At 46.0% G+C, this 3,811-nt stretch overlaps 1 protein-coding gene and 1 pseudogene across 1 annotated transcript in view; both read right to left on the reverse strand.

Annotated features, from left to right (window-relative positions):
• Nucleotides 1-3,811, reverse strand: part of PPP2R5C (protein phosphatase 2 regulatory subunit B'gamma) — a 127,579-nt gene that overhangs the window by 96,430 nt on the left and 27,338 nt on the right. The gene's annotated exons all lie outside the window — the stretch shown is intronic.
• Nucleotides 2,580-3,811, reverse strand: part of LOC144241831 (NADH dehydrogenase [ubiquinone] 1 alpha subcomplex subunit 12 pseudogene) — a 7,967-nt pseudogene continuing 6,735 nt past the window's right edge.

Below are 3,811 nucleotides of genomic sequence, written 5' to 3' on the forward strand. Positions count from 1 at the left end.
CCCGGTTCCGGGACGGCCGCGCCAGGGGCCCGGCAACCACCGTGCAGCCCCAGGTCACTAGGGCGGGCAGGCGCTCAGCCCGTCCTCCCCCGAGTTGTGAGCCGATCCCCCCAACGCCGGCTTTTCTCGAGATCGAGCTCTGGTCTTGGGAAAATTCGGTTTTAAAAAAAAATCACAGGGACAACGGAAGCCTCCTTAAACTGAACGGCTAGGAAGTGCTACAAATTAAGGGAGTTAAAGCCAGAAAATGGGATGCAGTCTCCATTTCCGTATGCTGAAGAGGTCAACACAGTAGGTACTTTAAAGTTTTTATTTACAAATTTTAACGTTAATTTACTACTCTCAGAGAGCGAGCGCGCGCGCAAGTGGGAGAGGGGCAGAGAGAGAGAGACACAGCTAAGCAGGCTCCACACGAGGGGCTCGAACTCAAACCTCGAGATCATGAGCAGCCCAAGTTGGATGTTTAATCGACTGAGCCACCCAAGGGCCCCTTACAGTTTTAGAGATTTAAGTTAAAAAATTTTCAAACTAAAAAGGATATTTCACTTACTTTATGGGACTAATTTTAAAGCCTATCATTTAGATCTTAGTTTCTTGGTTTCAAAAAGAGTTCATGTAAAAAGCTGTTCTAAGGAGAAAGACATCACCTCTGGAGTATGAGGGGACTGAAGAGCTGATTCCCTAACAAAAAAATATTACTACCAGGTCCAAATAACAACAAGCTGTAAGCGAAGTATCTAGCAGGGGCGCCTCGGGGGCTCAGCTGGTTCAGGGGCGACTCTTGATGTCAACTCAGGTCATGATCTCGCGGTTTGTGAATTTGAGCCCCATGTCAGGTTCTGTGCTGGTGGTGCAGAGCCTGCTTGCGGTTCATTCTCTCTCTCTCTCTGCCTCCTCAAGCAGAGGCTTGTACTGTGTCGCTCTCAAGATAAATAAAAATAAACTTAAAAAAAAATCTGCCAGGTACAACTGAAAAAGACCTCCTCACTTCTTGACACACAACTAAGTCTGTCCAAACCACACCCACACGCGCTCACACAACTGCCTCACCCCACCTGCCCCACGTGTGACAAAACACACAAGCCCTTTGATTCCTGAACATGATTCACAACAGTAAGAACCCCCAGAGACACAAGTGGGCTTAGCAGTTACAGCCGTGGGCGGCCCTCGAGCCACTCCAATGAGTGAGCGAGCGGCCATGATCCTTCGGGAGAGTTTGGTAAGTCCCCCTCACTAGCAAGAATGTTGTTTTTACGAGGTGCATCAATATCGATCGCAAAAATAAGTAAGTAAAGGCAAATCAAGTCTCACCCCAGTTTCCCTCTTTCCTGGAGCTGAAGGATGCTGCCGGCTTCCAGAGCTGGCCATGCCATTATTCATAACAAGCAGTGGGGACCAGGCCTTACCCCGTGCAGATTGGCCGCACACCTGCCCGGCTCCTCGGCAAGCTGACAGCAGACACAGCTTAACAAAAGCTACCTGTGTTTTGAGTCAGGAATTGAAATTCTGACTGTGACTCTCTGGGTTGGTCAGATCGCCGGACGGACGGCTCTCCCCACAGCAACACCTTCTCACCCAGAGAGCGATGCCGGATGAACTCAGACGTGGGTGCAATTAGGAACGAGGTGTGCTTGGTAAGGGGTCCAGAAGCAGATGCTTCCTGCAGATCTGCACTTTGAAAACACAGAGAGGGGACGCCTGGGGGACTCTGTCAGTTAAGTGTCTGACTTCTGACTGGGTCACGATCTCACGGTTCATGAGTTTGAGCCCCACATCGGGAGCCTGCTTCTGATTCTGTGTCTTCCCCTCTCTCTGCCTCTCCCCTGCTCGCATTCTGTCTCTCTCTCAAAATAAATAAACATTAAAAAAAATTAAAAAACAGAGAGGGGGTGCTTGGGTGGCTCAGTGAAGTGTCTGACTCTTGATCTTGGCTCAGGTCATGATCTCACGGTCTGTGGGTTCGAGCCCTGCATGGGGCTCTGCACAGAAAGTGCAGAGTGAGCTTGGGATTCTCTCTCTCTGCCCCTCCCGTGCACACACAAACTCTCTCAAAATAAATTTTAAAAATTTAAAATATACTTGCTTTAATATGAGAGGAGAAGGGGAAATGTGTCTGCCCCAAGACTGTGCTGATGAGTTAAACTGAAGAAATAAGCAGGAAGACTCCTCGAATCTTTACATAAAATATACAGATTAGAAGTCAATGAAAAATGGAAGACAGTGCCTTGATATATTTTTCCTAGTGATCTCAGATCAAAGGATCTCAGCTTTATTAGTGATTTCCCCCATGCTTTTGTGAAGCCTTGTACATATGAAGTAGTTCCTTTCTAGAACTCCAGGACTGTGATCTGGAAATCAGCAAGGAAACACACCCTAGATCCAAACAAGCAAACAAATTAAGTAATATGGAGAGAAGAAAAAACACCTGAACGAGTAAACACAAGGTGTGTCCTGGACCGGAAGCAGAGATACTATAAACATGCTGGTGTTAATTTTTCCCTAAATTGATTTACAGGTTGAAAGCAATTCCAGTCAGTATTTGGTTGGGTCTCTATTTTTCTGCCATGTTTTTCTAAAGTTCACCTGGAAACAAAGAGCAAGAGGAGGAGGTTGCTTCTGGGGGGGCTGGCCTTCCCCCTGGAAGCTTGGGAATGAAGGCTGGAGGGGTGGGGGATGGGAGACAGGTCAGTGGGAGGGGANGTATTCTTGTGACAAAGATGAATCTTGGATCAGTGGAAAGGGGAAGGGTAGCTGGGTAACTGGTGGGCTATGTGGGGATCAGTCCTCCTAAGTCTTTGCGCCAAAATAAAATCCGAGATGAGCTCAATAAGAAACAAACCAAATTCGTTCCCTCCCCCTAATCCCAACAGCTTTCAGAAAGGAAGGGAATATAAAAAGAAAAGGACACTTAGGGGTACCTGGGGGCCTCAGCTGGCTGAGCATCTGATTCCTGATTTCAGCTCAGGTCATGGATCTCAGGGTCATGGGATCGAGCCCCGTGAATGAGAGTGAATGACTCAAAGCACAGGTAGCTTTTGTCAAGCCGTGTCTGCTGTCAGCTTGCCGAGGAGCCGGACAGGTGTGCAGCCAATCTGCACGGGGTAATAGAGAGAATAAGATTCTCTCTATTGTCCCTTCCCTGCACACACATTCTCTCTCTCTCAAATAAAAATAAAAAAATAAAATACATTTTAAAACGACATTTAAAAACGGACAAACCCTTAATGGATACTGCTCACAGTAAAAAATTTACAAATTTTCAAAATTTACAAAACACCAGAAGAAATATAAATTCCATGAACACAGAGAGTTAATAATATAATAATAATCAACTACAGTTGATTACAAAAAAAAAGGACCCACCAGGGCCTCGATGCTGAAAGAACCACAACTGACCAATAATTGTATGAAAAGGTATCTCCTTGCCTGTTAAATCAGGAATCGTTTTAGAAAAATGGTAATTACTCAATACTGGTAGAGGCATGTTGTGACCCTGCACACAAATCTATAAACTGTTTTGATCCTTTTGGAAAATAATCTGGAAATATGGATCAAGAGTCTTTAAGCAATTTTACCCCTGGGAATCTATTTCGGAGATGCATCCAGTCTAGAAGGAGGATGGGTATCACAGTTAAAAATTTTTAAAAAACTGCTAAAATACACATGACGTGAAATTTTCCATCTTAACCGTTTTCACTCCCGGTGCACAGTCAGCGATTTAAGCACATTTACACCGTTTTGCAGCCACCGGCCGTCCACAGCCCCTCACCCTGAAACACTGACCCTCCCTGCAGTAAACACTGACTCCCTG

The sequence above is a fragment of the Crocuta crocuta genome, unplaced genomic scaffold, assembly GCF_008692635.1.
Source record: "Crocuta crocuta isolate KB4526 unplaced genomic scaffold, BGI_CrCroc_1.0 scaffold8, whole genome shotgun sequence".
NCBI classification, from domain to species: Eukaryota; Metazoa; Chordata; class Mammalia; order Carnivora; family Hyaenidae; genus Crocuta; species Crocuta crocuta.